Source organism: Oxyura jamaicensis, chromosome 2, assembly GCF_011077185.1.
Source record: "Oxyura jamaicensis isolate SHBP4307 breed ruddy duck chromosome 2, BPBGC_Ojam_1.0, whole genome shotgun sequence".
Classification (NCBI taxonomy): domain Eukaryota; kingdom Metazoa; phylum Chordata; class Aves; order Anseriformes; family Anatidae; genus Oxyura; species Oxyura jamaicensis.
Genome location: NC_048894.1, coordinates 146045867 through 146057481, shown reverse-complemented (window position 1 = coordinate 146057481; position 11615 = coordinate 146045867). Strand labels below are relative to the sequence as shown.

Genomic DNA, 11615 nt, shown 5'->3' with positions numbered 1-11615 from the left:
TTTATGTCAGTAATGTCTAACACCTCATTTTATATGTCATGCTTCTTGAAGAAAGAAAAGAGCAGCTGAAGCAGGAGATGCTTGTAGTACATAGCCAGAGAGTCCCCCCAGCTACTTACAGCAAGTGTCTCTCTTGAGAAAGGATTTATTATTTATTCCGAATTACAATTTGATGTCTATCAGTACTTGCTTCCTAATAAGTTGCTGGGTTTTTTTTGCTTGTTTGTTTTTTTGGCCATCCATATCCTGTCAGTGCTTACTACTTTCCTATGGGTGGTTGGCATTGAATTCTACCATGGATGGGCAGGCACTAGGGAGACAACACTCTTACTGTCCAGAAGTCCTGGTAAGCTGTGATGGGTGGATAACAGCATCATCGGCTCTGGTTCCAAGCAAAACTCCGCTTCATCATGCAGCTGGTCCAGACTGGTTTAATGCAGTTAAAATTCAGATGCCTGCAGTAGGTCTACAGCTCATAGTTGAGTGAGATCTGTAATTAAAAACAGGAGACACAAATCACAAAAGTACTGAAACATTAGTTCCCTACTGGCTTCAATGGGACTGATATCTAAATATTTCTGCTGATAAGCCTTCATCCTTGGCTCATCTCTGTCCCATGAAAGATTGTAAAGAAGTTGACACTATCTATCACTGTGTGACTGATGAACTCATAGCACAACAGGACTTTCATTGGTGCATGGGGTTTTGGCTCTCTAACCATATAAACATACCAGTAGTTTTACTGTTCAGAGTGTGATATGATTGCCAGGAGGATGGGGCTGAACTAAGCCGTGACTAGAACTGAAGGAGAAACAATATGAATAAAACTGTAATCATCAGTAACCTTCCTGTACTTGCACGTCTGCAATGCCTTGGTCTTCCAAGAAAGTAGAAGTTTTCCATGCTTTTACTTCAAAACAGGTGTTTAGACAGTTTTGAATCCAGTGTGGAGGAATTCATTCACCTAAACACACACCAAATGCTATCCTAGGTGCCTTGCTTATCAAGACATCTGCAGGAGGTAGATGGGACAGGATCCATGGGAAACTTGCACCCTCACAGACTATCGCCTGGCTAGGAAAGAAACCCTGAGAAGCCTAAAAAAGTACCGGGTATGTATGTTTATGCAATTCAGTCAAAAATGTCTTTTTTTGTTTGTTTGTTTTTTGTTTTCTGAGAAAAAAATCACCATTTAACCCTGGCAGGCAGCTAAGCACCCCCACAATGGGATGGGGGAGAGAATTGGAAAGATAAAAGAGAAACCTCATTAGTTAAGGACAGTTTACCAGGCAAAGAAAAAGCAAGAGGCACCAGGCAAAGCAAAGCACAGCAAGGAATGCCTTCGCCCCGTCCCAACAGCAGGCAGGTGCCAGCCACCCTCGGGACAGCAGGGCTCATGTAGTGGTGCCTTGGGAAGACAAACACCATTGCTCCCAGTGCCCCGCTGCCTCCTTCTTTCCCCCAGCTGCCATTGCTGAGCATCCCCGTGGTGTGGGATGTCCCTTTGGTCATTTGGGGCCACCTGTCCTGGCTGTGTCCCCTCCAGCTCCTGGGGCACTCCCAGCCCCTCTCTGGCAGGGCAGCATGAGGAGCTGGGAAGTCCTTGGCTCTGGGTGGGCACTGCCCTGCAACAACTGAAACAGCGGCATGCTGGCACCACTATTTTCATCAAAAATCTAAACCTTAACATCATATGAGCCTGTATGAATAAAATTACCTCTATCCGAGCCAAATCCAGGACAAAAAGTTATCCTAGAAAGGGTTTTTGTCTGGAAAGCCTTACATTATGTCCACCTTTCTGTTAAGGGATTATCAAAATATATCATAAATTTTGAAGGTCAGGACAACAGAGCTTTCTTACCCTATGTCCAAGCCTCAGGTACATCTTCCATTATTCAAGACTCTTTACTCACCAAGTAGGTGAGGCCACGCAGGGTGGCAGGGTGGGCAGGGTGCTCAGCAGCAGCAGGGAGGAGCATTGCCTTCCAGCAGGTCCTGAAGACACTTCACACTACTGCCTCTCTTCTGCTGCCCAGCCCTCCTGACGGGGGCTGCCTGCAAACTGCACATCAGCCAGCAGATTGCACTGGTCTACCAGCAGGGTTCAGTGGTGGGGACATTGCCTTGCAACTACATGAGGACACACATCTGGCTGCAGAAGGAGCACGCAGTGAGGGCGCTTAGGGAGTGTCCTTCTTAACACGAAGAACCTGAACGAAAAGTTTTGCGTCTGAAGGAATCAGTCATCCCCTCGATGCAGGGCAGCCTTCATCGGAAAAAGCCCTCTCCCAGACGGCAGCAGGAGGGAGACGCTCACCGTGTCATAGGCAGGGTGGGGGATCACAGCTCATCCGCGTCTGCCCTGGTTTCCCCAGTGCATGAATAAGTCAGGGAAGCTCTGCTGTCAGAGAAAGTGATGAGTGATATGATAGAGTGAAAATTCCTCTGTTTACATCATTGCTTTCTGCACACCCACTTTATTTCCTCATTTTTAGCAAAGTGCATAATAAAAGCTGTTGTGAAATACTGTTCTGCCTTTCACCATCTGATGAGTTAATAGTAATACCAATTAAATTCAGCATGCAAGACAGCCAAGTTCCATGCGTCTCCCCCTGTCTGATTCCCTTTAAGAACCGCTACATCACTTTTAAGTCATTTCCTTTCCCAGATGAGGCAGTTTCACTAATATCAGAGAGTTTGATCTAAACTAAACAGTTTTACAATAAACCAGACAGCCTCGTTTTTGATTATCATTAGCCTTTAACCTCAGAGGGACTTCTTCAGACAGGAGCTGCAACTTGTTACCAGATGTCAAAAATGTTCGTCATCAAAACCTCAAGTGACAACTTGTGACTAAGCAGCATGGGCTTTTTGATTGTACTTTAAGTGACAGAAATTTTTATTTAGTGTATCAGTGCCCAATGTGGCAGAAAGAAAGGGAAAGGAAAGTATTCAAAAACCATGTCACAACAGGCTCTAAGTACCCTCAACTTTATAATTTAGCCGTTTGATTTCTCCATAAACTGCTAATCTGTGGTAGGAAGGGGCAGCATTTGTGGTTTTCTCCAGAGAAAAGCAGAAGTGGTCTACATTTTATAGTACAACAGTGAATGCTGAATGTGTGACTCAACTTAGATAAAGTTCAGGAAGGAAATTTTCAACAATTCCAGTCTAGGTAAAAACACACGTCTATTGTTTAATTTCTGCAGACAGGGCAGACCAGGTGAGATGGCTTTACTTTGGGCAGAGGGAGAGATTTAGGAGAAACAAGTGTAATTCTCTGGAAATTCTTTATGCAGCTTAATATATTGCATGTGACAATGAAACCACAAAGCTAAAATCTGCTGTCATGGAAAGCTGTAGCTGATTTTATACCTGTTGTCTAAAAAGGAGATGAAAGAAATCCCAAGGGAAAACCTGGAGCTGAACTTAGCAAGGTATTTGTTTCCATGATTGTAATCCTATGATGCAGTAATCTGGTTCTAATACTAAGTATTATCAACAATTATGAAACCATAGTTAAGCCTCCTACACCAAGTCATCATATAACCCACAGACAGCCATGTGAAAAATCTTCTTCCTTTAGGAGACAATTATTTCTTTGTTTCTTTTAGGACAATGCCAGAACTCACAGATTTATTCTGTATAAATGAGAAATTCCACTCCTCATTAAACAGATAGGGGCTGTAGAAGATAATTAACCACTTCTTATGGTTTATCCAACCCACAAAATTTGGGTCAGCTAACGCTCACCACCCATATTAATTGCCCAGAACAGACTGACTGGTTTTGGACCAAATATTGTCTCACCAGCACTTAATATCCCCACCATAGCATGAAAAGAAGCAGAAACCTGAGAAGAAGAGAAAATTAGAATGGTGGGAAGAAAAACAGTTTCTTAACTATGCAGTGGACTCTGTCTAATGAATCCCCTTTGAAAACCACCCTTAGTAATAAATTAGGTTGTAATATATTGCAGATGGATCAACAGTGGCACACATAGCCTTATGTATCTGCCACAGGTGTTTGATTTTGCATTTGACAGCAGGTCAAAGAGTAACCATGCAGGGAATAATACTGCTATAGAGAGCTGAGAGGGACAATTCTCTTTGGTACCAGCTTTCAGGGTTAAAAAACTTGTTGCTCTTCTTGATTGGAAGGATAACTAAGCCTCTGGTTTGTTCTGTGAGAAAGAATTATATTTCTATGACTGGTTTAGGATTGAAAATATTTTTAAAAAAAATGAAATTTGGATTTCTTTCAGCATACATCTAACAAGTGTTTAGAAATCTTCTTCTAGACATCAAATTTGTTGGAATTCAATAACTTTAAGAAAATATTATACTTTGACAGAATAACACTTGCTGACAATATTTCATTTTAATTTTTGTGACTAGAAATGACCAGTTCTTGTGAGGTCTTTTATAAATGATTTTTTCCCATTGTCTTATGCTTTAGATGGTCTTTCCTTAGCATTGGATGGTTTCATAACATGAAATCTTTGGGTGTCTTCACCATCAGTTGTGAAAATATGTTCATGTTTTTTTTTTTTTTGTTTGTTTGTTTGTTTGTTGTTTTTTTTTTTTTCAGACCTACAAATCAACAAGCCAAATAAAAAAAGTACTATAACACATGGGAGAATGTCCTGTTCTACCAAAATGGACTAAAAATCTATAGAAGGAAAAAAACAAACAAACAAACAAAAGTGATGACAACAACAACAACAAAAACCATACTTAAGGACGTTAGAAAAATATTCACTGAACCCTATACAATTTGTCTAGACTCCTGATGTTGTCAGTACCACAGTTTTCTACAGCTTCTCAAGGAGGACTAGGATGGATTAGCCATCTCCTGAGTTCCAATCGTGCTTCTAACAGTAAACACCCTATATGTGTTTTGAGTAATTTAGCTTCATTGTCCCTCCATGTTTCTGACTCTTGATTAAAAGAGACAACAGCAACATGCTCAGTAATATCCAGGGACTATAACTGTAAAATGTGATAAATAGTATCTGTGTATCAGTCATATCTGTGCTCAGAAAATTGAAATATAAAGGCTGGAAACTGGTATTAACCTGTGGTATGTATAATCACAGAATCACAGAATTGAAGGGGTTGGAAGGGACCTTCAGTGATCATTGGGTCCAACTCACCTGCCAAAGCAGGTTCCCGAGAGAAAGTTGCCCAAGTAGGCATTCAGACAGGTCTTGAATATCTCCAGGGAAGATAGTTTATGGATTATGGTTTATGCTCTATCCCTATCAGCCTTGACTGTTCACTTTTGGAGCTAGGGTACTTACCTGGCTGGACCAGAAGTCTAAAACAGTATAGTAACTCTTTCATTCTTACAAGGATTATTTCTGAATTTCTACAGATGCTGTTCACTATGATCTTGGAGTTAAAATGTGTACAGGACAGTTTTTGCTTGGCATTAGTTATAAGACTTAAAATCAGTTTCTCCTGCATTCCAGCTAATCTGCATATAGGGACATGCTGGAGCTGTTATGGTCTCCACCATTTGGCTGCAGCCTGGACAGTGTCTTGCAGCCAAACTCTTGCAAGGCTTTTTGTGGGACAGCAGAACATTTCTGTTTCTGACTCTGATCAGATGTTATATTTTTAATTGGATTTCTACTGTTATGGTCTAATGACAAATGTGTATGCTCTGCATTATGCCCTCTCATGACTTAAAACTGGGAAAGCTGCAGCAAAGAGGCTCTGTTAATAATAAACAGTATTAAATGTCAGCCAGATGAAACTGAAGAATGGGAAAAGAATAGTATGATGCAGGGAGGTTTTCTTTCCACTTACTTTCTTTTCATTGTATTTAGAGGACTTCCATACTTTCGCTGCCTTGAGGAATATTTATGTACATAGAAATTTACTTATATGAAATAGAAGTTCACAACTCTTCCTAATGGCTTGAGTATTAGTAGTATCAAAACAATGTTTTGGTATCTCCTTCTCACCAACTTGCCCTGCTATAGTAGTGTTCCTCTGTTCAGACAAATTTCTTTTTTTATTTCATTTTTTTCCTTTTTTTCTCAACAGACTTTTGTTACATGTTGCAAATAGACTTCCACTGCATCCCATATTTTGCCACGAGAGGCTATTTTTTCTGCAAACAAGGAAGAATGTTTTATTGTTCTGGCATTTTTTCTCCTTGGATATGGTTTGGAAACCAAATAATACATTGAAAATATGCTTCAGCAGAATAGAAACCCAAGAATTCTCATTTTTGTTTATTTTATTTAATTATTGCAAGACTCCTAGCAAAGCTACCACCTCATGGCTTCAATGGAAGGTCTTCAGCAAAACTGAAGAGTAAGATGGACTAACACTATACAATGTTACCGTTACAGATCAGACCCTGCAATGGTCCTACCTATTCTATGGAATTCTTTCTTTCTTAACTCTGTCTCTTCTCTCTTAACTCTTCTTTGCCCTTTAAAAGGACAAGACAATTCTGTAATTCTGTGCTAAACTTTAAGATACATGAAAATTAGAAACTGGTTCAATAGGTATGAGAAATTACAAAGGCTGCTTAGCTTACACTAAAAATTTTGCCTCCAGTTGCCCATAGCAAATAAAATTACTTTCAAATGTTATGCACAGACTCTGCAGATTTTTATGGCAAGAGCCAGAAGAATAGAATTGAGGCATCCAAGATGTAGGTCAGGGGTTCCAGGAAATTCTGTGGGGTATATATAAAAATGTAAAACAAAAACAACAACAACAATCTGTGAGCAAAGGAAGTTGTAAACTACTATTAAATTTGAATTTGAGGTTTTAAAAATATTTAACCCTATGGTTGCTATTTTAGGGAAGATTAATGTTTATTTCAGGGATTTTATAGAAACAAGTAGTCTGTCTGTCCTGTCAGCATATGTCTCATTAGTACAGAACCAAAATTGAGGTAATTATTTTTGTGTACACAACTGACAGAGAGGATTACACTGGAACTCACATCACCTCAGAAACCACAATCAGAAACCCATCATCAGGAGCTTGTCTAAATGGAAGGCATTTTCTCTACAGAACTCTTCTCAATGTGCAGGACATTATGAAAAGAAGTGTACTAAAGTATTCAGATGTCTGTAATGACATTCTGAAAAGTAAACAGGACTGAAAAATTTATTACAAGATTTAAGCACTAAAATTCTAAAGAAACGGTTTATTAGTTTAAGAACAAATGTCATTGACACGAGACAAAGAAACACTTGAGTATCAGCATCAGCATTTATAAAGATGAGCTCTCTCATTACTGGAGCCAGAACAAACTCTCAATTTTTGCATTTTTCAATCTCTATGCATGCACACAAACACACAGAAAGATGCATTATGGGGAAAAAAACATTGCAGTGTGGACCTTGGTCACAAGTGTCCCACAGAAGCAGTGCCCACTTTATTTCTCTGTACATGGCTAGTACCAAAATTCTTTCAGCTATCATGCTATACAACCATGTAATTGAGGTGAAAAAATAACAGAGCCTTCCACAGATGTCAAAAAAATAGTTACTTGGATTTTTTAATAGTTTGAGAGGACAGATTTGTATTGTGGATTCACAGAGGGAAAATTAACCAAAACAAAGCCACTTGTCCTCTTTTTCTTTTAAGAAAAAAATAATAATAGTAAAAATTAAAAATAAAATCACCAGCAAAAGAAGGCAAAGAAACCAAGACATGGAATGTTCCAAGTCAACAATGGTTACTATTTATGATTTTCATTTTTCACAGAATCCCAGGATGGCTGAAGTTAGAAGGGCCCTCTGGCATCCATCTGGTCCCACCCCAGCTCCAGCAGGGACACCCAGAGCAGGGTGCCCAGGGCCACATCCAGGCAGCCCTACAAGATAATGTTCCAGCCCTGAGAAGCCAATGGCAAAATTTCTGATGCCATAGAGCAAGAGTTCATACAAAGCTCTGGTGACTCAAAAATAGATGTCAACAGACAAATGTATTATATTTCTGTATTCTAAACATGGGTTAAACAGAATGTCACCAGTAGGTAATAACTGTTATCTGAAGTGATGATTTAACTGAATTACTGTCATTCATATTACACTTTGGAGAATCTGTGTTTGTCAAGAACAGCATATAGAAGTGTTACAAGTATCACCATCCCTTATATTGAAGAAGCCAGTCATCTGGTTTTGAACACCCTGAAGGTTGGTACCCAACCAGATTTTGATGGTCCAGTCCATCTCTGGTATATTCTGTCCTACTCTTTCTATTCCCTTTCAGCTAAGTAGTTTACCTACAAGGAAACACTTGTGAATCCATCAGCCTATTTTGGAGGAGTTATTCAACTCCAACCTCCAACAAAGTGAAATTCATGGCACTAAGCCAAACAATGGTTTATTAATGCTGTCTATCAGCAATGTATTTGAACTGCTTGAGACTGCCTGGATAAATATTTTGCCCCTGCTCTTTGCCACTGACCTCAGACTACATTACTGGCACCATACTGGATGAATCTCATGGCATTTTCTCCTATGTCTGCCATGTATTTTCTGTGTTCAGGCAAAATTTGAAGCTTCTGGCCTCTCTGGACTTCATGTCTGATCTACATATACTCCTTGAACTGCTGTCCTATACTTTGAGGTGTGTTTCTGGAGCACTTGGTCTCATTCGCCTTCCAAGCTTTGTTATTGCCCCTCAGACACTTATTGTTCCTTAAAGCACAACAATACCTAGCAATTTTTAACCATAAATACTGAGGACACATTTACCTAATATGTTAGTGGGCAAAAAGTTCCAGACCTTCCCAGATTCGTACTCTACCATCTCACTATCAATTATAAATCCTTCTGACTGTCACCATCTTTACTTAAGTCTCCTTTGTAGGTAATTTCTGACTTACTCTTCTGGTCATAGCTGGTTCCATATATTTTGCCAATGGATGCTTTCCTTTGATGAAAGCAACCCTGAGAATCTTTTGCTACAAGTATGCCATTGTTTTCTCAGAACAAAATTGGCAAACAAAACTATATATGTTTCCATTCTATAACATTTTATTATTTTTAAAGTAGCCTCTTCAAATCTCTTTAAATGATGCAAAGAGCATGGACTACAAGTTCATTTATTCCACATTCTGTTTCCACCAGTCTATAAGCATTTAAAGTACTGCTTGTTCTGGCTTTTTTCAGGTACCTTTGCTGTTGAAATATTTATTAAAAAGCTGATATTTGTTGCAATTTAACTGAATAAATTATGAAAAAATAACCATCAATTTAAGTGCTTTTGCATGACTTGCCAATGACATTGACATAGAAATAGTATATATTCTATGCCAACAATGAAGGCTACCAGGTGTTTTTGTTTATTTATTTCGGGCCCCCCCCCCCCCTTTTTTTTTTTATTTATTTCTTTCCCCAACAGAAACTGTGGTAATTCAGGCTTTTAAAAAAATACTTGGAAATGTGATCTTCTGCATTAAAAATAGGCCCTGTTCATACTGCCTGCCAGCAATGTATGTTTGAAGTATTAATGTACAACACCTAAAAGAAACACAATATTAATACAGAACACTGCATTAAAACACCCTTTCAAGACAAGCCAGCTGTCTTATCCTGAAAATAAGCCAGGAAAACCAGATGGGGAGCTAATCAAATTGTTCACTGTAAATGAGCTACCTGGCAAATTTAGCTCTCTCTCTTTTTTTTTTTTTTTTTTTTTTCCTTTTTTTTTTTTTTTTTTTTCTCCTAATACTTGAGAAAAAGCCCTGTTTTTTACTTACTTATTTGTTACCTGAGTTTGTCCAGTACCTTATGCAGACAAGTGTTTTGACTCATTGTCCAGGCCTCAGTCATTAGCAGTCTTCCTTGATCAAGAAATGTTAGGACTGAGAATATGTTGTATGCAGGTTTTTCCACTATGCTTGTGTCATCTGAAGGCAGGTAAGAGGTAAGATTATTGTTTAATTGAAACTTTTCCATGGGGAAATTCAGGCACATAGCCAATAGCCCCTCCTCTCTTTCGGATCCTGCAGCAGATAAATAACCTAAGCACAGTTCCTTCTGAGCTCAGGAGAAGGAGCAATCATTCAGTCTGCCATTGCTGTTGAGCCATACTCTAGCAACCAAGATAGTCAAAGAGCAGAAACTGCAATTTGTTTAATCTGTCTGATTTACACATACAACTTCTTCGCTGCCTTCCTTGAAGAAATGGACCTGTGGTCATTGCACTCTCCATCAGGGCAGGCTGAATTGCTGAAGCGCTCATATGAGCGGTCTCTCAGCCTTGTTTGACTATAGTACTCCTTAATAACTTCATAATGATCAAGGATTAGTTAAATAATTAATTAATAATTAATTAAGGAGTTGAGGATAATCACAAGGGGATCTCCACTGGAATATCTGCAGGAGTGAGAGGGAATATCAGGAAGCACCTGATATTCCATGGGCCAAGACACCTATTCAAGGAGACAGAACTTAGCATATCCCCAGACATGAGGTTACTCCAGCCTGAAAGCAATCAGTGAACCTCAACTTCAGAAACCTCTGCATTTTTTCATGCCTGCGTTTCTTGAACCTTCCTCATAGTTGTAACACACTTATTTTCAGGCAGCACTATGCACGAGTTTCAAAAAGGGCTGCGAAAAAGGCAGCCTTACTGCACAAAAATGCTACAAATGAGTGTTAGGTTAAACAAGGTAGCCAGCATAAAGATAATGCTATTTAAGCTCTGTGTAAGGTCATAACTGGGGACTCAGGTGGGACTGTGCTCAACTGTTTCATGACAAAATCTAACATGAAAATCGAATGTAATGGATTTGTGGTTTTTTGTTTGTTTGTTTGTGTTTTTTTTTTTTTTTCTTAGGCTTTTTTTGATTTGGATTTGTTGTTGGGGAAAAAAAAAAAAAAAGAAAAAAAAAAAAAAACAATGGTCACTTCCACCACTTATGACTAAATAATAATCCATCCTATTGAAAACATCAACAATTCACTAGGGTTTTTGACCAAACTAGAAATGTTCAGAAATTATACAGTAAGTAAAGTAATAACTTAAAAATTAAGGTGATTTTTTTTTTTTTTGAAATACTCTAAAATTCACAGGCTTCCTCTCATCACTGTGAAACTACAAGCTCTTTCATTAATGGTGAGCAATGCTAGTCTACTCAGAGAGATTTGAACAAGGGATTCATGTGACACAGATGCTTTTATCTCCTCTTCCCCCCTCCTTTACTACCTGACAGACCTGGGAATCAGTCTGTGTCTCAGATTTTCCTCACACTTGCCCAGCCATTTGTTCCAGGCTACTTGTGACTCCCATGGCTTTGCAGGGAAGCAAAGCAAAGCAAAGCAATAACAAACAACAAAGAGCTGGCAACTGTAAGCAGCCATGAACCTGATTCAAAACCCTACAAAATTATATGGTGTTTGGACAATGAGAATGCACAAGGGTTTGTAGTTTGGCTGCTTTCTTTGGAATTGGATGATTTCTGAAGATATCCAATATTCAGCCAGCAACCTTTCAGGTCCAAGTATAACAGTCATGGAGGGAGCAAAGCATCTCACTAAAGTCTGCCTCTGACACAGCACATTTAATCTGGGAGGTGGGTAGGAAGAAATTTGAAAATTTGAACTCTTTTGGAAGCTTGAACTCTGATGG

At 39.0% G+C, this 11615-nt stretch overlaps 1 long non-coding RNA gene across 2 annotated transcripts; it reads right to left on the bottom strand.

The window, feature by feature from the left end:
* Positions 1-210: 210 nt before the first annotated feature.
* Positions 211-10144, bottom strand: LOC118163097. 2 transcript variants are annotated; one of them, XR_004748849.1, is made up of 2 exons: positions 9742-10144; positions 211-490 (listed from the first exon to the last, which is right to left on the bottom strand). It is a non-coding gene; the product is annotated as an uncharacterized LOC118163097 (long non-coding RNA). The 2 variants fall into 2 exon arrangements; XR_004748848.1 differs by lacking the exon at positions 9742-10144 and adding an exon at positions 2318-2740.
* Between the last annotated feature and the right edge of the window lie 1471 nt (positions 10145-11615).